Below are 25,931 nucleotides of genomic sequence, written 5' to 3'. Positions count from 1 at the left end.
CAGAGGAAGGCCAGTTGACGTGAGCTCATCCCCTGCCTGAAAACGGGTCTGGACGTAGGCATCCCTGCTGGTGCAAGATGATGCAGGGACAGGATCGGGGACAGGATTGCACACAGGCACCTCCGCGGAGGCCTGTGCTGCCTCCTGTCCCTGGTCCTGCACTGCACCACTAGCACCAGTGGGATCCCCACCTCCAGACCCCGTCTCTGGTGCTTGCACGGCCTCCTCCTCCACCAAACCCCCCACCAACCTGGATGACTCTGTGCCATCTTCCCCTGTTGGGCCCTGTGGGGTCCCAGCTGCCCCTTCTGCTGCCGAGGAGTCCAACTCCAACCTCCGCCTCTTGGACCTCCCCCCGGCAGCTGCGGCCTGGGATGCGGCACCGGACTCCTCACTCCCCGACGAGATGACAACCTGGGAGGGGAGCCGGGCCTTGCGTCTCCGGCTGGCGGTCGGATCCCCGCCGCTGTGCTCCACAGCACCTTCTCCGCCCTCTTCATCAGTTGACGCTGCAGACAGGGAGAAACAAAACACAGGAATCAGGGCACTGTACAATGGACACATACACACATGACAGTTGTACATGAGTGGCATTGGCAAACCTCAGACATGTCATCACAATCCCCAACACACATGTCATTACAACTCGCACACATGAGCCATACCAGAGCCATATCGCAACTGCCACCACCATCCATACACATACAACAGCATGAGCAGCCAAAGGTGAGCCAGACATCACATGCAACACAGGAAGTGCACCACACATGTACACACACCACCACACTTGCATGCATGTGTACACCTCTGCCAGGTGTCGCACTGTTCAGACGGGCATCCATGTCACATCTGCCAATCAGGCTTCCACATACCGCTGTCACATGCATCCATGTTGCATCACTGTTGCACCCTTGTCAAATACACACACATGCACATGTACACAGTGCTGATACATGCAGCCGAAAACAACATACATGCGTGACATCACGGACATGTCTACTTACATACACATTAATCCAAACATGTGTGCACACACAACTGCATTTGGCATGCAAGCCTACACACACAAGCACCATCCATGTCTCACACATTACAGCCCTCGCATGTGTCAGCCCCACGGCCCTGTACACCCCCACCCATACTCAACCCCATACAAACAGATGTGCAACCTGCACACTACTGAATAATCACCACACGCACTGCTCACAATCAGGATGCATGTACACTCACCGCTCGACTCCAGACGGGTCTGCTTCTCTAGGACCTGGACGTGGAGCGCTGGGGATATGCGTTTCAGGACCCTCATCTGTTCTTCCGACAAGCGGCCCCGGCGCCCCTTGGCATCCGCTGCCTTCAAGAGGCGCCGGGCCTTGTTCAGGGTCCTGGACCTGAAGTCCTCCCAGCGCTTCCTGACATGTTGTAAGTCGCGGACTGCCACCCCCTCCGTGTTGATGGCAGTCACGATGTCAGTCCAGATCCGAGTCCGTCCTTCCTTGTCGGCGCGGGAACTTCCGAAGAGGGCATCATACTGCCCCAGGACTTGCTCCACCAGGACCCCAACTTCAGTGTCACTGAAGCTGGTGCCCCTCTGCCTCTCTGGCCGGGGGTTGTCAGTGGTCACAGATGGTGTTTGCCCCGACATGACAACCCCAGAGGCAGGAGTGGGTGGGCAACTGGGTCCTGGGGCTGGGCTGTGGAGCGATGGAATCCCAGTCGGGAGTCTTCAGTTCCAGCAGGGGTGGTCACAGCAACAGCACCCCTGGCTGATGTGCAGGCAGCAAATGGCAGTGCACGTGGGCAGCAGGCAGTCAGGCAGCAGCAGATGGCAGGTGGGAGCGTGCTCGGGGCTCTGGGGGGCAGTAGTTCGGCCTTCTGGGCAGGAGCGTGGTCTTCCGTGTGTGAACGCGTGGCCAGCTTGATACGGAGTGATTTGGCACGTGAAAAATCTGCACGTTAGCGTGTAATTCGAGGAAAGGCCCTTAGCGCGTAAGCGCGTCTGCACACATATGCATTTTCATTGGACAGAAGGCCCCTCAAGCGCAAGCGCCCCTGTGACGTGACGCATACAGACATGCATGGGCATTTCAGCGCGTGAAAAACTGCACGTCCGCGTGTAATACGAGGAAAGGGCCATGCGCGTAAGCGTGCGTGGAAACTGCACGTCCGCGTGTAATACGAGGAAAGGGCCCATGCGCGTAAGCGCACGTGAAAAACTGCACGTCCGCATGTAATACGAGGAAAGGGCCCATGCACGTAAGTGACGTGACGCGCGCGTGCGTTTCCCTCAGCACGGGTTAAAGGTGAGCGGGCCCGGCAGTTCGCTGTATGTGCCTTTCATGGAGACCGACGTGTGTTGCTGCTTCCTGTTGTTTCGCGCGCCATCACAACTTCACAGCTATCAAGGACGTATCTCTTCTTTTGGCGGGGGTATTGGCTACGCGTGTTTTTCTGCATCGCGCTAGTCAGACGGTGAGTCGCACACGCTCTTTTTCCCACTGCGGGTGCCCCTGTGAATCGCACCCATTTTCGATGTCATAGTAGCCTGCGTGTCCCACGCATACGCGTTATTCGTGGTACTGGGTGCCACCGCGTACTGTGGGAGGTTGAATCCACGCACGTAGGCTGCAGGGTTGCGTGCACGGTTTTACTGCAGTTTTAGGGTGCCTGAGCGTTGCGTGACCCGTCACCACATCACCGGGGTCACATACAGCCTTGCAGGTGCAGGGGGGCTGTTAACATCTTGCTTCCCACCCCCTTCACCCCAATTGCCCAGGTCAATTGTGGTATACACCTCCCATTGGCACCACTCCATCTGTGCCAGCACTACTACATCTGTGCCATGGTTGGGAGGCCACCAAAGGTGAGGGGCGCCTCAGCTGGGCGTACTCCTCGTGGCGGGCGTGGTCGGGGACGTGGCCGTGGTGACTAGGGAGTAGGGTACTCCAGGGTATCCAGGGCAGCCACAGAGGGGGAAGAGGCAGGGGTGCGCCACTTGAGCACAATGTTGTGCCATGTGTCGGTGCAGCCATGCCACCACCCCCTGTGGTTCCGGGGGATGCAGCTCCTGCATCTGGCACTGGCACCCATATGACCCGGCAGTCCGTTCCATCGACTGCCACGGGCCCAAGGGTAGTGGTAGCTGCAGGTGCAGCTGTGGACACCGCCACCCAAGCTCAGGGTCTGCCAGCGCAGGCTGTGTTGGCACTTGAAGAGCCCTTGGTAGATCTCCAACAGGCCAGGGGGGAAACCATAGGGACAGGCCGGGCTGCTCAGACCAAGACACGTGCGCAGGGTCCATTAGTGGGCACCCAGCTGCCACTGACACAAGTCAGGCCTTTGGTCATCCCTCCACCTGCCACTCCCTTGGCTCAATCCACCAAACCCACTGGCCATACTGGTCAGGGCGGCATTAGCCAGCCAGGGTCTGCGCCACAGTCCAAGAGGAGGAAGGTTGCACCTGCAGCACAGGCTGGGACCCCACACACAGCCACGACCTCCTGCACGTCGAGGAAGAAGCCTTTCTGTAAGCAGGAACTGGACTTCCTCGTGGACTACGTGCGGGGCCACAGCCGTGACATGCTAGTGGGTGCCAATATTCAGACCACGGCTGCCCAACGTGACACCCACTGGAAGCATGTTGCGGAACATGTCAGTTCATTCGGCCATGAGGTGCGCACGGCGCAGGAGTGCAAAAAGCGTTGGAATGACATCAAGCGCAGCACTAAGGCCAAGCGTGCCTCAAATTACAACTTGACTCTGGTGACTGGCGGTGGGCCTGCACCAGAGGAGGAAGAACTCACTCCGCATGAGGCTCTCGTTGCGGAGTTCATACCACCTGAATTGGTTGAAGGAGTGGGAGAGAAGCTGGACTTTGATGCCCAGTCCAGTGAGTGTTGATGCGTGTTTGTTGAGGACGTGTGTGTTTCACTTGTGGGATGTGTTGTGCATGATTGCTGCTACATGTGACGTGTACATGGTTCTGATGTGTAAGTAATGCAATGCTACCGTCATGCATGTCTCCTCTGCCTGCATGCGGGACTCCATGTAGGCATGCTCCCTTGCCCCTCCTCCTCCACTCTGCACCCCAGTTCCACCTTTGCACTGGTCTGCTTCAATCTTGCCAATGTGTACTTTCTTGTTCATGTGTCCTGTGTAGATGCTAACTTCCAGCGTAGAATCTGCCAGACATATGCCGTGTGGTACAGCCCTAGTACTCGATGCAGGGTATCTCACTTGTACTGTGCATGGGTCAGATGTCCCGCAGGGACATGAGTGCCCATTCATGCTCCATGTGCATTGCACGCATGCCCCTATGTGTCCTTGACTGGATGATCACTGTAATATAAGTCCTTGGTTACATACATTGCCTGCCATCTCATCAGCCTTCCCATGTCAACTGTGCCTCAGTCCTGCGTTGCACACATGTTTAGGCTCTGACAATCTGTGTGGCTCACAGGCCTCAGCCTGTTCAATGGCCAATGACTCTGTCCAACTCTTGTTGTGTCTTCGTCACACGAGGGCGGCCTCCGGAGTTTCCATCATGTGTCCTGCCCACTGTCCCAGCATCATTTGCAGTGTTGTAATTTGAATCACATTAAGCTGTTGATGCCAGTCAACACTGCCTGTCAATACACAGGTGTATGGTCAGCCTTTTGATACCATGCTAGGCATCCCTGCTTTGGTACTGGGGTGGAGGGGTGCTTGGCTTCTAGACATGGTACACATTGAATGCACAATGCACGTGATGTCTGAATTTGACATTGCACTGCCTTCACATTTCCTGGCACACACCATGTAGTGCTTGTACATGTAGGTAGTGAGTGGCGTACACATTTTCTGCACTGCATAGACCCACTTCCATGGAAACTGCCACCTTTCAACAGGTCTGATCACAGAAGCTATTCAAAGTAGATCCAGCATGCATGCCAGGTCATATGTTGTGTGTCACATGTCTGCCGGATGCCTTTGCTGTCGGTGTGTGTGTGTGTCGTGTGCTTCTGACATGTGTATTGACCTTTTTCTCTATATTTTTCAGGTGATGACGCAATGGAGGCAGAGGATGGTGTTGTCATGCCAGACACAGGGTTGGTAACGCCGCATCAACCCGGCACTAGTTGGGGTCGTGGGGTGGTAGGCCATGAAAACCCCCAAGTGCTGCAGTCCATCTTGTCTCTGGCTGCCTATGAGTCCAGCCTTGATGACGACTCTGACGTCCATGTTGAGTTGGATGAGCATCAAGTCCATGTGTCAGGGGTGAGTGATTCTGATGTGGACACTCCTCTGTCTGCGACACCTGCACTGAGGGATCAGGCAGTCTTGGTTCCTCCGCCCGTGGTGGATCAGGACGCAGGGTCACCCTCCACACCAGTCACTGATGTGCCTGGGACATCACGTCGACGGGGGCATGTAGTCGTGCAGCCGCAGGCGGTGCCAACACAGCGAGGACCCCCGGTCCTTGGGTCCCGCAGGGGTCAAGCCCGGCAACGCGGTCGCCGCGCGCAACCGCTGTATACTGAGTGGGAGCAAGACATGACTGCCAATTCCGAACGGCAGGGGCAGCAATGGAGAACATCGCTGAGAGCATGGAGCGTGTGGCCCGATCTGTGCTCCCCACTGCTAGGCAGGTGCTTCTCCAGCAGCGGGCGGCACGGTCCACGGCCCGCTCGCTCAGGCTGGGCATGGCGGCCTCAGAAAGGGCACGCCAGGCTGAAATGTCGTCTCTGCGTCAAGCAATTTCTGCTCATGCAGAGGCGCACATGGATGCCCTGAGGGAGGAGTATGCTTCCCTCAGATCCACTCTGGGTGTCCTTATGATGTCCCAGAGGCAGCAGGCAGAGGAGAGGTTTGCACAGCTTGAGCGTACCATCTTGGCTGAGCTACAGGCTTGCCGGGAGGTGCAGCGGTTGTCCAGCCAGGCCTTGCAGGAGGAACTCCGTGTTACACGTGCTACCTTGCAAGAGGAAGCACGTGTATCACGGGAGGTTCTGCATGCAGACCTACGTCACATCGCCACACAGAACCAGGCTCACCCGTCCGGCAGACTTGCTGCCGACGAGGGGCAAGCTGCGGCTAGGCATGGCCAGGCTACTGTGCCACGTCCTCCTTTCCAGGATGAGCCAGACTCAGACGACCATCTATCTCCCACATAGGTCGTGCTGTGCAGGCGTTGAGCCCATGGAGGATTTTTTTTTGGCTCAGCATCATCGCATGTGGACGTTGAGCAGCACCCTGTACCTCCCCCCTCCTGGGTGCCTCCCCTCCCCCCCGGGTCGTATGTGGCCATTTTTGATTTTTCTTTTAGTTTAGTTAGTTAAGTTTCTGTTTGATAGTTAGTTTAAATAGGTAATGTAGGTTTTCCATAGTTAGTGTAATTAGTTAATAGTTGATTTAGTTTAAAATTGCTAGTCTATTGTGCTTTCATGTGACGGTGCGGTGCTTTGTGGCTTTTGAAGGCATCCACTGTCTGTTCCAGCTGGGCCCTTCATGGTTGTCTTGTGTATGTGTTTGCTGCTTGGGTTCCTTGACTCACATATGCCACTCCTGCCTCCCTTATCCATGGGCTCGCAAGGATGGTTCGGTGTTACAGCATTTTACACAAGGGCTTTGGACTGTCATATCTGTGGCATGTCTGGTGCTGTGTGACTTGTGTTGACACCCCTAGTGGGGATGATTTAGGTGTCATTGTCCACTGTTCAGCTTTTGCTAGATGGGGTGTGTCATGATTAATGTGGACATTGATTGCTATGCATTGTGTAGTATGTTTCATATCTTTCCTGTACATTTGCTTGTTGCAATTCATGCTGTAGATAGTGTTCCACACTTTGGAGGTGAAAGACGGACTGATGGTGTGATTTGTGATGTGACTCTCTGACATGGTCAAGTAATGAGATGCCTGATGAGACATACACAGATGACTTTGAAGCATTAATCATGTGTTTCATGCCCTTTCTGCAGGGGGATGAGCCTCCAGAGCACCTTTGCCAGCAGACATGGGCCATTGGACGACGGAATTCTGGACCCGTTTGTTGGTGCCCACATGCACATGTGTGCAGAAGCAGAGGCACAGTGATTGCAGACCCACATCCTAGAACTGCTGACATGTTCCAAGGAACTCCAGGCAAGGTGAGCATCACAGGGGGGCCACGACACAGCAAAGCTTGCACCAGGCGAGTTGCACATGCAGGCTTAGTCACAGCACTGAGGGTGAGCTTAGACGAATATTGGTGTTGAAGCACACAATGCAGCTCAGATGTGTTTGTGGACTTATGGCTGCTGATAGTAGGGTTGTCTGGGACACCTGCAGGGGCAGTGGCACATGCCCTCCGGTACACCAAGGTCCATTGAGGCACTTGTATCAACCATGTAGCCTTCCAAGACATGGAAAGGGGCAGCTCACAGAGACATACAGCAAGGGACATACTCGGGTGCAGTGCATGTCTTTTCCACGTACTTCATGTTAAATGCACTGCCAACTTTGTTTCGGTCATGGTGGTACCAACTTGCTCTGTAGTCATGGCTTGCTATATGGGTCTGTCTGCTTACCCAGGGAACATTGCATGTTGTGTGAATTGTGACACATTGGTGTTCCATTTGCCACGCACCCATCAGCGGCTGCCTTACTGCATTGACTGTGTATGACCCGTCACAGGGGTGATGTTATATATGGGTATGAAGCATCCACCACAGATTGTCTGTTTGTAGAGTAGTCTGTTGCTATGGGGCATGTTTGGTGTTGTGTTTTTGTGCAATTGGCACGTACAGGTTGTTGACTGTGTCTCTCTTTGCAGCATTGCAGTGCTCCTGTAACCGGACCTGAGAGTGCGCAGGCAGGAGGCCAGCACTCAAAAACCAGAGCTAAGTGTCTTGTTGTTTTTCTTACGAACTGCTCTGCATAGGCTTGCTGGGGAGTGTACTGATGCATGAATGTATGTGTGGTTCAATTTGGTATGTTTTTTTCTCCCTAATCACCCGTGATCCTATGCAATTTTGAAACCTGTACCCTCTACCCGGTGTTCCTGCTTCCCGTGCCTATCCAAGCAACGTTCCCTGACCCTCTTTCCCCACTGGGGTTGCGGATGCCTGTGTAAGCTCCGAACTTGCAGGCGCCAAAACCCTAGAGGGGGTGGTTGGTTCGTACCACTCCTGAGCCTGGACTACAGAAGGCCATGACAATGATGTCCAAGTTTGTTTGGATTGTGTATGTGTTCATGCAGGTTGTACATTTTCGTGCATTCCCTAGTTTCATGTGTCATTCCTCCTCCCCTCTCCTGCCGCTCATTCCAGTCATCCAGTGTGTCAACACCTGTCCCGACTGCATATCCCTGAACCTCCTTCCCCACCAGGGTCTCAGGGGCCTGTGTGAGTTTGACCTTGCAGGCACCCGGGACATGGTGGGGGTGGTTGTTTCGTGACACTCCCGCGCCTGTACATCATTGTGGTAGTACTTGGCCTTTGTGAGGTACTGCTACGTCAAGTCATCTACTGGAGGGTGTTCGGGTTCATTTTTATGCCTTGGATGTTGTGATTTTGGAAATGAGTGTGGATTCTGAGGGTTCAGGCATCTTTTTACACACAAGGTGGGAGATGGTGACAAAGGGTAAAGGTGATCCTGTGGCCAGGTGGAATTGAGGTTTGGAGGCTCCATGACCCAGGTGCAGTTGTTCAGTGGGTCATGGTCATTTGTGAGGGAGGGGGGGGTGTTGTTGATAGTTGCCTTGCCCTGCAGTGTGATGGGAACTCTGACATAGTAATGGTGGTATCCTATGTACATGTTGTGTTCTGCTGATCAATGCCTGTTCATGTGTTGTGTTTTCCTTTCAGGTGCGAGGGGATAGTTGTGGTTTGACATGCTGGGGTGTACACATGGTGGATGTTCACATGTGATGTGTAGGGAACACTGATGGTCACTTGAGTGCACATGCATATGTGGAGTGCATGTCCTTGCAGAACCACACACTTGCGCTCTGATGCACTACATGTACTCCCACCCTTGCATATCCACGTGTACACTGTTTGCCTTCTGGTGCCCACTGTGTCCCGGCAGCACTCCACTCTTCCTCATCGTGGGGCGAGGGCAGGAGCCCCCCCAGCACCCCCAGCCCAGCAGAGGAACCACGCGACAGCGGGGAACAGGACAGGGCCTGCCTGACCCTGTCCCCACACGGCGCCTGACTCGCCCATGCCGGGCGCAGCGCGGGCTGAAACCGAGGCTGAGCCTCATTTTCATCAGCGGTAACCGCCGGCAGGCGGATCACGCCGGCGGCCAGCTCCAAGGCCACTCTAAGGCCTGTTGAGAGCCTGTTACCCCCTCACTCCACTCTTCCTCATCGTGGGGCGAGGGCAGGAGCCCCCCCAGCACCCCCAGCCCAGCAGAGGAACCACGCGACAGCGGGGAACAGGACAGGGCCTGCCTGACCCTGTCCCCACACGGCGCCTGACTCGCCCATGCCGGGCGCAGCGCGGGCTGAAACCGAGGCTGAGCCTCATTTTCATCAGCGGTAACCGCCGGCAGGCGGATCACGCCGGCGGCCAGCTCCAAGGCCACTCTAAGGCCTGTTGAGAGCCTGTTACCCCCTCACTCCACTCTTCCTCATCGTGGGGCGAGGGCAGGAGCCCCCCCAGCACCCCCAGCCCAGCAGAGGAACCACGCGACAGCGGGGAACAGGACAGGGCCTGCCTGACCCTGTCCCCACACGGCGCCTGACTCGCCCATGCCGGGCGCAGCGCGGGCTGAAACCGAGGCTGAGCCTCATTTTCATCAGCGGTAACCGCCGGCAGGCGGATCACGCCGGCGGCCAGCTCCAAGGCCACTCTAAGGCCTGTTGAGAGCCTGTTACCCCCTCACTCCACTCTTCCTCATCGTGGGGTGAGGGCAGGAGCCCCCCCAGCACCCCCAGCCCAGCAGAGGAACCACGCGACAGCGGGGAACAGGACAGGGCCTGCCTGACCCTGTCCCCACACGGCGCCTGACTCGCCCATGCCGGGCGCAGCGCGGGCTGAAACCGAGGCTGAGCCTCATTTTCATCAGCGGTAACCGCCGGCAGGCGGATCACGCCGGCGGCCAGCTCCAAGGCCACTCTAAGGCCTGTTGAGAGCCTGTTTGGAGCATCAGGAGCCAGGGGCCGCGGACCTATATTCTTTTGTGAGTAGTGGGAATACCCTCAGTCTATACTATTGTGCTTTCTGGTATGCCCTCTGCTACTCCGCACCCATAAACATTTGAACTCGGTTTCTTTAACTGTTTGCTACATATGCTCATGCTTCCAACGCCGCCGCCTCTATGCATTACTGCTGCCACCTCTTTAATAGTACAGGCTTCCTTAGCCCTTAGTGCTCCATGCCTCATGACTGCCATTTGGCCGTGCCCTATGGTCGCTAACGTACCACCGCAACTGTGTTGTGCCCTATGGTCGCCTAGACCCCACTTGCATTGTGTTGTGCCCTATGGTCGCCCAGACCCCACTTGCATTGTGTTGTGCCCTATGGTCGCCCAGACCCCACTTGCATTGTGTTGTGCCCTAAGGTCGCCTAGACCCCACTTGCATTGTGTTGTGCCCTATGGTCGCCCAGACCCCACTTGCATTGTGATGTGCCCCTTGGTCGCCTAGACCCCACCTGCATTGTGTTGTGCCCCATGGTCGCCTAGACCCCACTTGCATTGTGTTGTGCCCTATGGTCGCTTAGACCATACTTGCATTGTGTTGTGCCCTATGGTCGCTTAGACCTTACTTGCATTGTGTTGTGCCCTATGGTCGCCCTGACCCCACTTGCATTGTGTTGTGCCCTATGGTCGCCCTGACCCCACTTGCATTGTGTTGTGCCCCTTGGTCGCCTAGACCCCACCTGCATTGTGTTGTGCCCCATGGTCGCCTAGACCCCACTTGCATTGTGTTGTGCCCTATGGTCGCCTAGACCCCACCTGCACTGTGTTGTGCCCTATGGTCGCCTAGACATCATTCGCATTGTGTTGTGCCCTATGGTCGCCTAGACCCCACTTGCATTGTGTTGTGCCCTATGGTCGCCTAGACCCCACTTGCATTGTGTTGTGCCCTATGGTCGCCCTGACCCCACTTGCATTGTGTTGTGCCCTATGGTCGCCTAGACCCCACTTGCATTGTGCTGTGCCCTATGGTCGCCCTGACCTCATTCGCATTGTGTTGTGCCCTACCTATAACGCCTATGCCCCCTTCACGCCACTCCCCTGTATATTACCTTAGCCCCAGCATGCTACTCTGCCTGACTGCGATCATGTTCCCTTTCTGTGTCATGCAAAGTAACATACCCTGCACTGGCAACAGTTACCTAGCCCATAATAATGGTTTAGTCAGACCCGCCTGCCCAAGACACCACCCGATCACCTGCCCTACACCATTCCTGCCCACCACACCAGCCTTCCCCCCGGATACCAAGTCCGCCCTTCCCACCCATAGACATGCACACGTTCCGCATGTCGCAGCTAACACACACCCAGCTGTCTATAAGCAGAACCCCATCAACACGAGAGCATCTTGCCCTACCATTGACTACAACACCTCTACAATAGCTAACCCAACCAACTCCCGTAACACTACCCTCATCCCCTCCGATCGGAATTCTAGACTTGGCGCCAGAACCCACCACAGACCTAGCAAAGGCCCTACCAAATCACTCAATAAGATCAACCCTCACACTGTAACACCCATCAACACTATCCATCCCAGTCTTAAAGGAGCTCTCCTAAATGTCAGATCATTAATCGCCCATGCCTCAGAAGTCGCTGACATTATTCTAACAAACAACCTGGACTTCCTTGCGGTAACCGAAACATGGCTGCACGATGCTGCAGGTCCATCTCTTACCCTAGCCATACCTGATAACTACACCATCCTTAGAGCAGATAGACCGAACGCTCGAGGTGGCGGCGTAGCTTTCATCTTTAAGTCCACGCTTGACATCAGACTATCCTCTGCTCCCCCACTCAAATCCTGTGAACACATTACAGTCAAATTTCAAACTTCCCCTAAAAGTACTATTACGCTGCACTTAATTTACCGACCCCCGGGCCCTCCTGGCTCATTTGAGGAAGACATCACTTCACTAGTTGCTGAAAGTTCCAAACCATCAGCACAATTGATTATACTCGGAGACTTTAACCTTGGGTTTAACGACCCCCTAGACACCCCAGCCACTGCCCTGGCCATGGCATTAGAGGAGCATGGCCTCCAACAACTTTGCTCCAAACCTACCCACTCGAAAGGCAGAATCCTTGACTGGATAACTACCCTTAACTGCAACATTACTACGAAAGATCCCACACAACTTATCTGGACTGACCACCACCTCCTCCAGTTTGACATTCTTACCAGCAACTCAGCACATAAAAGGCCTATCATGGCACCTGCCTGCCCTACTAGGAAAAAGAGCAATATCACAGCGGAAGCCCTAATACCTCTGGTGATCCCTACTTTAAACGCACTACCCGCCACAACGGACTTGAACCAACTGGTCAACGCCTACAATGAGTCCATGGCCAAAGCCATTGACATCATTGCCCCACTGAAACTGCGCAAAGGAATACCCAAAGCGCACCTGAACACATGGTTCACCCCTGAGCTCAAAACCCTGCGTCAACAAAAAAACAAACTTGAAGCACTCTGGAAATTAGTGCCTTCTATAAATAACAGAACCAATCTCACCAACATCTCCACCCTCTACAAAAATGAGATTATACGGGCCAAGAAAGAATCTCTCAACACTAGGATCTCCCAGGCAAGCTCCAGTACTAAGGAGCTCTTTAACATACTAAAGGAATTAGAAAACCCCATTACCCCCACTGACTCTTGCACTAAGGATAAACCCTGGTGCACAGGGATCCAGAATGCCCTAGCTAACAAAATCTCAGGGCTCCAAACTAAAATCAACAACAAACGTCAACAACTCACTCTCGATCCCACCTCCTTCCCCACGCCCCCTCCACCTACTGCCACTAATTCAGGCTTCACCTTCAAAAAGGTATCCATATTGGAGGTTCAGAAAATTATAGCATCCCTTAAACCATCGAATTGCAAGGGGGACAGCTGCCCCGCACAGATCATAAAAGATGCAGCTAGGGATCTCTCCCCATTTATCACCAAATTAATAAACCTGTCCTTCGCCAACAACATGGTCCCCAGCAATCTGAAACAGTCCTGGGTCCTACCGCTACTAAAAAAAAACTACTCTCAACCCTGACATCCCCACGAATTACAGACCCATTACCACCGTCCCATTCCTACTAAAAATCTTGGATAGAGTGGCTTATTTACAAATCCAGGACTACCTTGAGGCCAATCACCTACTAGGAACTCGCCAATCTGGCTTTCGACCTCAACACGGGACAGAAACGGCCCTTGTTGATCTCAAATGCCAGATAGACGAACTCAAAGACAAAAACAAGGCTGCCATCCTTCTACTCCTTGACCTCTCCGCTGCCTTTGACCTGGTCGACCATAAAATCCTGTGCAACCATTTATCTCTGGCAGCACACTTCTCCCACTCTGCAGTCACATGGATCCAATCTTTCCTGGACAACAGAACCATGCGGGTCTTCTCCCCCCTAGCAGCGGCTGACCCCATCCCCATCACCTGCGGTGTCCCACAAGGATCCTGTGTCTCACCTACCCTTTACAATATTTTCACTAAGCCCTTATTCGACAAGCTGGACAATCTGGGTGTCACCTATACTAACTACGCAGATGACACCCAGATACTCCTCACCTTATCAGGCAACTACAACAAGGACGCTAAATGGATCAATGAAGTCTTTTCCATCATTCAGGCATGGATGGCCACACATGGCCTATGCCTGAATGATGACAAGACTGAATTGCTTCTTGTCGGCTCACCGAACACTATCAGTAAACTCTGTCCCGGCTACACTAGCTTCACTATTGACGGTAATACCATACCCATTGCCAAGAGCGTAAAAACCCTCGGTTTCTACCTAGACACGAACATCAACCTAGCTAAACAAATCAACATGACCGCCTCAGCCACTGCCTACACCGGTAAACTTATCAGGGCCTGCAGACCACTGATCTCCCCTAGCAACTGTCTCATCCTAGCCAGAGCACTCATTCAATCTAAACTGGATTACTGTAATAGCCTCTATGTAGGTGCCAACAAAACAGTAATCAATAAATTGCAAGTTTTACAAAATAACGCACTCCGTGCCGCCCTCAATATTCCTAGAAGGGAACACATCTCCGCCACCAGAACTGCCTGCAAATGGTTGTCCATCCAACAGAAAATTGATTTGAAAACCATATGCCTTACTTACAAAGCCCTCAATCATCTTGCCCCACCCTACCTCTCGAACAAATTTACACTAAGACAGAACACTAGAACCACCAGATCGTCCAACTCATTACAACTAACGGTTCCCAAATACTCCCTCAAAAGAGCTGGAGGATCCAGCTTCCCAACCTTGGCATCACAACTCTGGAATTCCATCCCACTGGATATTAAATCCACACCTACTTTCCAACCCTTCAGAACCAAGGTCATTTCCTGGTTAACCAACAAATAACTGTCCTACCACATATGTATGCACTCCGAATGTCCAATTTTATGTATACTGTTTGAATACTATTATCTATGCCCTATCAATACTGTACTATTGTCTTTTACCTGTAACCTGATGTTCAAAGCGCATATATACCCCCGGGTCAAGAGCGCTATATAAATAAATAAACAAACAAACAAACATGTTCTGTGACCGATCATGGATCCAGTACATGCCTAATTTGATGTTTGACGTGGTCTGTCACTTAGATGTGATGCTCAGGGTGTGCATCACACACAATGGCTGTTCACTGTGCTGTGCGCTGAGCAGTGTGATGCAGGAGTAGGACACTGCACACATGAGCTGCAGTGTTGATTTTGCAATGCATAATGTGCATGTAGACAGGCATTCATTGTGATGTTACGTCTACGACTGTTGTAATGCATTTGGAAATGACTTATTTTGGGTGGGAGGTTGTTGGTCTGTCATTTCATCTGATTCCGGGTCAGGCAGCAGTGTCCGGTGCCACTGTGCATTTAGGACATGGCAATGTGTACCTTATCGTTACTGCATTGGTGTCTGGGTATTGCGTGCCATGTCATGTTGATGTTTGGGAGGGTTTGAGTGACATGACAGTGATGGCCATGGCCTGGTTTGCAGGTGTGTGTGATGCACACCTTGCATGTCCGTGTCATCCGCTTCTCAGAGCAACTAGCTGGGGGTAGATTTCTCTCCGCAGCAGGGCCCTCCCCCTGGAACAGACTTCCGGCCTGACTTGAACTTGAGGGGAATCAACTCCAGTTCTGGAAGCACCTCAAGACCTTCCTCTTTGCTTCTGCTTACTGTCTGCCTCTCCCTTGCAGAATTCTCCACTGGAACTGCACAGGAGCTGCAACTGGGCCACTCTCACCGACCTCGGTCCCTGGCCCAGCCACTCTCCACTTGCACTGCCTCCCTGGCAACCCCTGCACTGAAGTACTGTCTCTCTATCCCTACAGCCCTCCCTTCCCAGCACTTGTCTGCACTTACCTTTGTAGTTGCCACCAGGCGACCTATGTATTATTTTTTTGGGCTACTTCCCCTGTACTGGACTCCCCCCCACCCTTCCCCTTGCACTTTTCCCATTCCCCCTACCCCTGCACTTGCACGATCCCAATGACACCTGGCCTAGTAGTACCGTTCTCTGTGTTCCCTTGTTCCCCCCTCCATGCCTCATTGCGCCTTGGAATACTTGTGTATGGCCCATATCATGTCATATGTCATATGTGTGCCTTTTGGTCACACAGGATAGCTTGTGTTTAAGTAGCTAGGGATGCAGACGATGTGGCACTTCCATGGCAACTTTCTCAGGGTGGTAGGGTTGTGACAGTTAACTGTCTCTTTGTCATCATCGATTGTCACCTGGTATGTGCCAGGCCTGTGTGCACTCCGCAGGGGTGGGAGTTTAGGTGAAAAATGTGGCCACAAGCTGGGTCCGGGCTTCCTATCCACGTGTCCTGTCCCCTCCCATGGGCAGCGCCTGTGCCTGTGGTTGGGGATGTGGGGGCACCACCATGTCCTCCGGGACGCCCTGCCGTGTTGCAACATTGTGCAGGACACATGCTGCCACAATGATCCTGCACACTACTGGTGGTGCATAGAGTAGTTGCCCACCGGAGCGGTCAAGGGAGCGGAAACGTGACTAGAGCACTCCGAATGTGCGCTCCACTATGCCCCTAGTTACAATATGGGCGGCGTAGTATCTTACCTGGGGTGGTGTGGTGGGGTTCCGGATTGGCGTCATCATGTGGTTGCTCAGAGGGTAGGCACTGTCCCCTGGGGAGGTGTAAATGGTTGTGATTATTGGGGTTTGTGTATTTGTGTGTGTGTGTGTGACATGCATGCATGTGCAAGGGCATTTGTACTCACCTAGGAGCCATGTGTCGCCATGCTGCCCAGCTTCCAGGGCCCGGCTCAGGGCGGACATTCTGTATATGAAACTGTCATGGGTGGAGCCAGGGTAGTTTGCATAGACAGAGGTGATGATTCCCTTTGCATCACATACCACCTGTACATTGATGGAATGCCAGTGCTTGCAGTTTCGGTAGATGTGCTCAATGGCCCTAGGTGGACGTAGGGCCACATGGGTGCAATCTATGGCACCGAGCACTTTGGGGAAGTGTGCCACCCTGAAAAAATCCAGGACAACGGCCTGCCTTTCTGCGGGTGTTCTAGGCATGTATATGTGCCTGCGGACTGAGGGGCGCGCTGTCATGATTGCCAGTACCTGGTGTAGGCAGCGTGACTGCGTGGCCTGTGAGACCCCCCCCACTATGGCAGTGGTCCGGTGAAATGACCCAGTGGCCAAAAAATGCAGGACATTGAGTAGCTTCTCCAAGGGGCTCAATGCTTGGGAGCAAAGGGTGGGGGATGTGAGGTCATCTTCCCACTCCCTGACCAGGTCTAGGATGATATGGGGTGGAAACCTATACCTGCCATAGACCTGGTCGTCAGGCATCCCAAAAAGGCTTGTCCGTGGTGCGAAAATGCGTGCCCTGGCTATTCTCCTCCTCCTGCGGTGTCCCACGATCAGTGCAGCGACAAATGGGGCATTCATCGTAGCTGTATATACGCGTTTGTTGTTTGCGTGCACTTTTATGCTGTGCGCGGGGACGCTTCCGCCTGCCTTCGTGTGGCAGACGCGTTGACGCCTGTGCACGTCTTTTGCCGTGTGCAGGTTTCCCGTATTCGGATACGGTCCGAGTGTCATCGCGTGTGATCGGAAGGGAGTGAGCGTACACGCAACTGTCCTGGGTACATGTGTTTTGGGGTGCGCGGGAAGTTCCACACACGATTAGCCTGGGTACGTGTGTTCCGGGGTGCCGGGAACTTTCACACGCGATTGGTGGAAATCCACGTGTGTTCTGTCATCACGTGCAATGAGGGAAACACCTGCGCGCGTCACGTCACAGACGCGCTCACGCGCTAAGGGCCTTTGGTCCAATGAAATCGCATATGCGTGCTGCCGTGCATACGCGCTAAGGGCCTTTCCTCGTATTACACGCGGACGTGCAGTTTCCACGCGCGCTTACGCGCATGGCCCTTCCCTCGTATTACACGCGGACGTGCAGTTTTTCACGCGTGCTGAAATGCCCATGCACGTCTGTACGTGTCACGTCACAGGGGCGCTTGCGCTTGAGGGGCCTTCTGTCCAATGAAAATGCATATGCGTGCAGACGCGCTTACGCGCTAAGGGCCTTTCCTCGAATTACACGCTGACGTGCAGATTTTTCACGTGCCAAATCACTCCGTATCAAGCTGGCCACGCGTTCACACACGGAAGACCACGCTCCTGCCCAGAAGGCCGAACTACTGCCCCCCAGAGCCCCAAGCACGCTCCCACCTGCCATCTGCTGCTGCCTGACTGCCTGCTGCCCACGTGCACTGCCATTTGCTGCCTGCACATCAGCCAGGGGTGCAGTTGCTGTGACCACCCCTGCTGGAACCGAAGACTCTCGACTGGGATTCCATCGCTCCACAGCCCAGCCCCAGGACCCAGTTGCCCACCCACTCCTGCCTCTGGGGTTGTCATGTCGGGGCAAACACCATCTGTGACCACTGACAACCCCCGGCCAGAGAGGCAGAGGGGCACCAGCTTCAGTGCCACCGAAGTTGGTGTCCTGGTGGACCAAGTCCTGGGGCAGTATGATGCCCTCTTTGGAAGTTCCCGCGCCGACAAGGAAGGACGGACTCGGATCTGGACTGACATCGTAACTGCCATCAACGCGGAGGGGGTGGCAGTCCGCGACGTACAACATGTCAGGAAGCGCTGGGAGGACTTCAGGTCGAGGACCCTGAACAAGGCCCGGCGCCTCTTGAAGGCAGCGGATGCCAAGGGGCGCCGGGGCCACTTGTCGGAAGAACAGATGAGGGTCCTGGAACGCATATCCCCAGCGCTCCACGTCCAGGTCCTAGAGAAGCAGACCCGTCTGGAGTCGAGCGGTGAGTGTACATGCATCCTGATTGTGAGCAGTGCAGGGGCGTGGGGCTGACAAATGCGAGGGCTGTAATGTGTGAGACATGGATGGTGCTTGTGTGTGTAGGCTTGCGTGCCAAATGCACTTGTGTGGGCACACATGTTTGGATGAATGTGTATGTAAGTAGACATGTCCGTGATGTCACGCATGTATGTTGTTTTCGGCTGCATGTATCAGCACTGTGTACATGTGCATGTGTGTGTATTTGACAAGGGTGCAACAGTGATGCAACATGGATGCATGTGACAGCGGTATGTGGAAGCCTGATTGGCAGATGTGACATGGATGCCCGTCTGAACAGTGCGACACTTGGCAGAGGTGTACACATGCATGCAAGTGTGGTGGTGTGTGTACATGTGTGGTGCACTTCCTGTGTTGCATGTGATGTCTGGCTCACCTTTGGCTGCTCATGCTGTTGTATGTGTATGGATGGTGGTGGCAGTTGCGATATGGCTGTGGTATGGCTCATGTGTGCGAGTTGTAATGACATGTGTGTTGGGGATTGTGATGATATGTCTGAGGTTTGCCAATGCCACTCATGTCCAACTGTCATGTGTGTATGTGTCCATTGTACAGTGCCCTGATGCCTGTGTTTTATTTCTCCCTGTCTGCAGCGTCAACTGATGAAGAGGGCGGAGAAGGTGCTGTGGAGCACAGCGGCGGGGATCCGACCGCCAGCCGGAGACGCAAGGCCCGGCTCCCCTCCCAGGTTGTCATCTCGTCGGGGAGTGAGGAGTCCGGTGCCGCGTCCCAGGCCGCAGCTGCCGGGGGGAGGTCCAAGAGGCGGAGGTTGGAGTTGGACTCCTTGGCAGCAGAAGGGGCAGCTGGGACCCCACAGGGCCCAACAGGGGAAGATGGCACGGAGTCATCCAGGTTGGTGGGGGGTTTGGTGGAGGAGGAGGCCATGTAAGCACCAGAGACGGGGTCTGGAGGTGGGGATACCACTGGTGCTAGTGGTGCAGTGCAGGACCAGGGACAGGAGGCAGTACAGGCCTCCGCGGAGGTGCCTGTGTGCAATCCTGTCCCCGATCCTGTCCCTGCATCATCTTGCACCAGCAGGGATGCCTACGTCCAGACCCGTTTTCAGGCAGGGGATGAGCTCACGTCAACTGGCCTTCCTCTGCCTGCGGACGTGGCTATCCAGGTCCGGATTGAGCCTGTCCTGGCTGGTGTGGCGTTGCGTCAACGGGCCATGCGAGGTGACCTGCAGTCTTTTCATGGAGAGACTGCACGTCATATCGAATGGCTCGTTGACCACGTCAGCCTGCTGGGACAGGTCACCCAGGCCGGATTCCTCTGTCTGATGGGGCTTGCTCCGACCCCCTCCTCAACTGGACCCCCGACGCGCCAGTCGTCCTCTGTGCCATCTTCCCACCCATCATTCACCTGGGTGCCCTGTGGAGCTGCCTCTGACGGTGCGGCCAGGCTGGTGGAGGAGGCATCCCTGCCACAGTCGGGAGTTGGACGTCCAGCAGAGGTGGCCACATCTACGACTGCACCCCAGCCGGCGGAGGATGTGCAGGCAGCAGGAGGCAGTGCACGGGCAGAGGCACAGCAGCAGCAGCAACGTGGTGGGAGCCATGAAGGCTCAGGGCCTTCGACATCGGAGGGGCAGGCATCGGCCGGAGGGCAGGAGGACCCAGGACAGAGAGTGTCTTTCGTGTGGCAGCGGTTGGGCCACGCCATAGATGCGGAGCGGCAGCGGGCGGAAGAGGCACGGCTCACAATGGTCAGGGCGGAGAACTCCATTCGGAGGGCCCTGAGGCGGGCCGAGTGCCTCGAGGCAATCCGCAGGGGTTTGGAGGTGGAGACGTCGACGGCCCTACGGACCCTCGGGGCCATGGAGGAGGACCGCCTCCGGGACATTGAGGAGGAGTTCGATGATGCCCTGGCCCGGAACATCCACAAGTGAGCCGTGAAACTAGCCCGCTGCCCTTGTACATAGTTTCTAGGTAGTGTTAGGTTTCATTTTTGTTTTTATTTTATTTGGACCTTTCGGACATTGGCCACATTTTTGTATATAGTTTATTTTATTAGTTAGTGTAGTTAGATAGGTTTCCTTTATTTTGTTGGGATAATGGACCCTGGATTGTTCCCATGTACATAGTTGACAGTTGGATTGTATTTTTTTTTCTATTTTTGACCATGGAGCAATGGCTTTCTTTTTCATTTCCCATTGGATTTTGTTTTGTGGACATCGACTTTGGACATTACTTTTGGATTTTTATTTTTGGTTTTGCTTTTTTGACGGACATGCTTCTTTTCATTTTTGTACATTCACGTTTCTGTTTCTTCATTTTTTATTCTATTGATGTTTCCTTTAATACATATTATTTTTGGTGAACTTCAATGTGTGGTATCTCATTGGTTTCATGCATTTCATGAGATGTGTTTTGAGATTCACTGACACCCATTGGGTGTATGTGAGGGAAATGTGTTTGTTTTGGAACTTGCAATTGGTGTTCTGTGATGTAATTGCCAATTATGAGTGGGTGGATGCAATACTCGGGTAGGTGTTTTGCATTTGGAGGCTGACCATAGGGACCAGGGATCTAGATTGTGATGACATGTTGGCTGGGGAACATGAGTTGCACATGGGTGGGGGCCTGCTGGCAGGTGCCCCACAGTGCTGGGGGGTGGTGGGAGACATGGGTGGGGGCCTGGTGGAGGCTGCCCCTGCACTGCTGGGGGGTGGGGGTGGTGGGGAACATGAGTTGGACATGGGTGGGGGCCTGCTGGCAGGTGCCCCACGGTGCTGGGGGGTGGGGGTGGTGGGGAACATGAGTTGGACATGGGTGGGGGCCTGCTGGCAGGTGCCCCACGGTGCTGGGGGGTGGGGGTGGTGGGGAACATGAGTTGGACATGGGTGGGGGCCTGCTGGCAGGTGCCCCACAGTGCTGGGGGGTGGGGGTGGTCTGAGACATGGGTGGGGGCCTTGTGGTGGGTGCCCCTGCACTGCTGGGGGGTGGGGGTGGTGGGAGACATGGGTGGTTCCTGCTGGCAGGTGCCCCACGGTGCTGGGGGTGGGGGTGGTGGGGAACATGAGTTGGACATGTGTGGGGGCCTGCTGGCAGGTGCCCCACGGTTCTGGGGGGTGGGGGTGGTGGGGAACATGAGTTGGACATGGTTGGGGGCCTGCTGGCAGGTGCCCCTGGTGACTGGGGGGTGGGGGTGGTGGGAGACATGGGTGGGAGCCTGGTGGAGGCTGCCCCTGCACTGCTGGGGGGTGGGGGTGGTGGGGAACATGAGTTGGACATGGGTGGGGGCCTGCTGGCAGGTGCCCCTGGTGACTGGGGGTGTGGGGGTGGTAGGAGACATGGGTGGGGGCCTGGTGGTGGGTGCCCCTGCACTGCTGGGGGGTGGGGGTGGTGGGAGACATGGGTGGGGCTTGCTGGCAGGTGCCCCACGGTGCTGGGGGGTGGGGGTGGTGGGGAACATGAGTTGGACATGGGTGGGGGCCTGCTGGCAGGTGCCCCACGGTGCTGGGGGTGGGGGTGGTGGGGAACATGAGTTGGACATGGGTGGGGGCCTGCTGGCAGGTGCCCCACGGTGCTGGGGGGTGGGGGTGGTGGGGAACATGAGTTGGACATGGGTGGGGGCCTGCTGGCAGGTGCCCCACGGTGCTGGGGGGTGGGGGTGGTGGGGAACATGAGTTGGACATGGGTGGGGGCCTGCTGGCAGGTGCCCCACAGTGCTGGGGGGTGGGGTGAGACACGGGTGGGGGCCTGGTGGTGGGTGCCCCTGCACTGCTGGGGGGTGGGGGTGGTGGGAGACATGGGTGGGGCCTGCTGGCAGGTGCCCCACGGTGCTGGGGGGTGGGGGTGGTGGGGAACATGAGTTGGACATGTGTGGGGGCCTGCTGGCAGGTGCCCCACGGTGCTGGGGGGTGGGGGTGGTGGGGAACATGAGTTGGACATGGTTGGGGGCCTGCTGGCAGGTGCCCCTGGTGACTGGGGGGTGGGGGTGGTGGGAGACATGGGTGGGGGCCTGGTGGAGGCTGCCCCTGCACTGCTGGGGGGTGGGGGTGGTGGGGAACATGAGTTGGACATGGGTGGGGGCCTGCTGGCAGGTGCCCCTGGTGACTGGGGGGGTGGGGGTGGTAGAAGACATGGGTGGGGGCCTGGTGGTGGGTGCCCCTGCACTGCTGGGGGGTGGGGGTGGTGGGAGACATGGGTGGGGCTTGCTGGCAGGTGCCCCACGGTGCTGGGGGGTGGGGGTGGTGGGGGACATGAGTTGGACATGTGTGGGGGCCTGCTGGCAGGTGCCCCACGGTGCTGGGGGGTGGGGGTGGTGGGGGACATGAGTTGGACATGGGTCGGGGCCTGCTGGCAGGTGCCCCACGGTGCTGGGGGGTGGGGGTGGTGGTGGGGAACATGAGTTGGACATGGGTGGGGGCCTGCTGGCAGGTACCCCTGGTGACTGGGGGGTGGGGGTGGTGGGAGACATGGGTGGGGGCCTGGTGGAGGCTGCCCCTGCACTGCTGGGGGGTGGGGGTGGTGGGGAACATGAGTTGGACATGGGTGGGGGCCTGCTGGCAGGTGCCCCTGGTGACTGGGGGGTTGGGGGTGGTGGGAGACATGGGTGGGGGCCTGGTGGAGGCTGCCCCTGGTGGCTGGGGGGTGGGGGTGGTGGGAGACATGGGTGGGGGCCTGCTGGCAGGTGCCCCACAGTGCTGGGGGGTGGGGGTGGTGGGGAACATGAGTTGGACATGGGTGTGGGCCTGCTGGCAGGTTCCCCTGGTGACTGGGGGGTGGGGGTGGTGGGAGACATGGGTGGGGGCCTGGTGGAGGCTGCCCCTGCACTGCTGGGGGGTGGGGGTGGTGGGGACCATGAGTTGGACATGGGTGGGGGCCTGCTGGCAGGTGCCCCACGGTGCTGGGGGGTGGGGGTGGTGGGGAACATGAGTTCGACATGGGTGGGGGCCTGCTGGCAGGTGCCCCACGGTGCTGAGGGGTGGGGGTGGTGGGGGACATGAGATGGACATGGGTGGGGGCCTGCTGGCAGGTGCCCCACGGTGCTGGGGGGTGGGGGTGGTGGGGAACATGAGTTGGACATGGGTGGGGGCCTGCTGGCAGGTGCCCCTGGTGACTGGGGGGTGGGGATGGTGGGAGACATGGGTGGGGGCCTGGTGGAGGCTGCCCCTGCACTGCTGGGGGGTGGGGGTGGTGGGGAACATGAGTTGGACATGGGTGGGGGCCTGCTGGCAGGTGCCCCTGGTGACTGAGGGGGTGGGGGTGGTGGGAGACATGGGTGGGGGCCTGGTGGAGGCTGCCCCTGGTGGCTGGGGGGTGGGGGTGGTGGGAGACATGGGTGGGGGCCTGGTGGAGGCTGCCCCTGGTGACTGGGGGGGTGGGAGACATGGGTTGGGGCCTGGTGGAGGCTGCCCCTGGTGACTGGGGGGGTGGGGGTGGTGGGAGACATGGGTGGGGGCCTGGTGGAGGCTGCCCCTGGTGGCTGGGGGGTGGGGGTGGTGGGGAACATGAGTTGGACATGGGTGGGGGCCTGCTGGCAGGTGCCCCACAGTGCTGGGGGTGGGAGTGGTGGTGAACATGAGTTGGACATGGGTGGGGGCCTGCTGGCAGGTGCCCCACGGTGCTGGGGGGTGGGGGTGGTGTGGAACATGAGTTGGACATGGGTGGGGGCCTGCTGGCAGGTGCCCCACAGTGCTGGAGGGTGGGGGTGGTGTGAGACATGGGTGGGGGCCTGGTGGAGGCTGCCCCTGCACTGCTGGGGGGTGGGGGTGGTGGGAGACATGGGTGGGGGCCTGGTGGTGGGTGCCCCTGCACTGCTGGGGGGTGGGGGTGGTGGGAGACATGGGTGGGGGCCTGGTGGAGGCTGCCCCTGGTGACTGGGGGGTGGGGGTGGTGGGAGACATGGGTGGGGGCCTGGTGGAGGCTGCCCCTGGTGGCTGGGGGGTGGGGGTGGTGGGAGACATGGGTGGGGCCTGCTGGCAGGTGCCCCACAGTGCTGGGGGGGGGGTGGTGGGGAACATGAGTTGGACATGTGTGGGGGCCTGCTGGCAGGTGCCCCACGGTGCTGGGGGGTGGGGGTGGTGGGGGACATGAGTTGGACATGTGTGGGGGCCTTCTGGCAGGTGCCCCACGGTGCTGGGGGGTGGGGGTGGTGGGGGACATGAGTTGGACATGGGTGGGGGCCTGCTGGCAGGTGCCCCACGGTGCTGGGGGGTGGGGGTGGTGGGGAACATGAGTTGGACATGGGTGGGGGCCTGCTGGCAGGTACCCCTGGTGACTGGGGGGTGGGGGTGGTGGGAGACATGGGTGGGGGCCTGGTGGAGGCTGCCCCTGCACTGCTGGGGGGTGGGGGTGGTGGGGAACATGAGTTGGACATGGGTGGGGGCCTGCTGGCAGGTGCCCCTGGTGACTGGGGGGGTGGGGGTGGTGGGAGACATGGGTGGGGGCCTGGTGGAGGCTGCCCCTGGTGGCTGGGGGGTGGGGGTGGTGGGAGACATGGGTGGGGGCCTGCTGGCAGGTGCCCCACAGTGCTGGGGGGTGGGGGTGGTGGGGAACATGAGTTGGACATGGGTGTGGGCCTGCTGGCAGGTGCCCCTGGTGACTGGGGGGTGGGGGTGGTGGGAGACATGGGTGGGGGCCTGGTGGAGGCTGCCCCTGCACTGCTGGGGGGTGGGGGTGGTGGGGACCATGAGTTGGACATGGGTGGGGGCCTGCTGGCAGGTGCCCCACGGTGCTGGGGGGTGGGGGTGGTGGGGAACATGAGTTCGACATGGGTGGGGGCCTGCTGGCAGGTGCCCCACGGTGCTGAGGGGTGGGGGTGGTGGGGGACATGAGATGGACATGGGTGGGGGCCTGCTGGCAGGTGCCCCACGGTGCTGGGGGGTGGGGGTGGTGGGGAACATGAGTTGGACATGGGTGGGGGCCTGCTGGCAGGTGCCCCTGGTGACTGGGGGGTGGGGATGGTGGGAGACATGGGTGGGGGCCTGGTGGAGGCTGCCCCTGCACTGCTGGGGGGTGGGGGTGGTGGGGAACATGAGTTGGACATGCGTGGGGGCCTGCTGGCAGGTGCCCCTGGTGACTGAGGGGGTGGGGGTGGTGGGAGACATGGGTGGGGGCCTGGTGGAGGCTGCCCCTGGTGGCTGGGGGGTGGGGGTGGTGGGAGACATGGGTGGGGGCCTGGTGGAGGCTGCCCCTGGTGACTGGGGGGGTGGGGGGGTGGGAGACATGGGTGGGGGCCTTGTGGAGGCTGCCCCTGGTGACTGGGGGGGTGGGGGTGGTGGGAGACATGGGTGGGGGCCTGGTGGAGGCTGCCCCTGGTGGCTGGGGGGTGGGGGTGGTGGGGAACATAAGTTGGACATGGGTGGGGGCCTGCTGGCAGGTGCCCCACAGTGCTGGGGGGTGGGAGTGGTGGTGAACATGAGT

Source organism: Ambystoma mexicanum, chromosome 3q, assembly GCF_040938575.1.
Source record: "Ambystoma mexicanum isolate Mex_15411 chromosome 3q, UKY_AmexF1_1, whole genome shotgun sequence".
Taxonomy (NCBI): Eukaryota; Metazoa; Chordata; class Amphibia; order Caudata; family Ambystomatidae; genus Ambystoma; species Ambystoma mexicanum.
Note: the sequence above shows the minus strand (reverse complement) of the source record.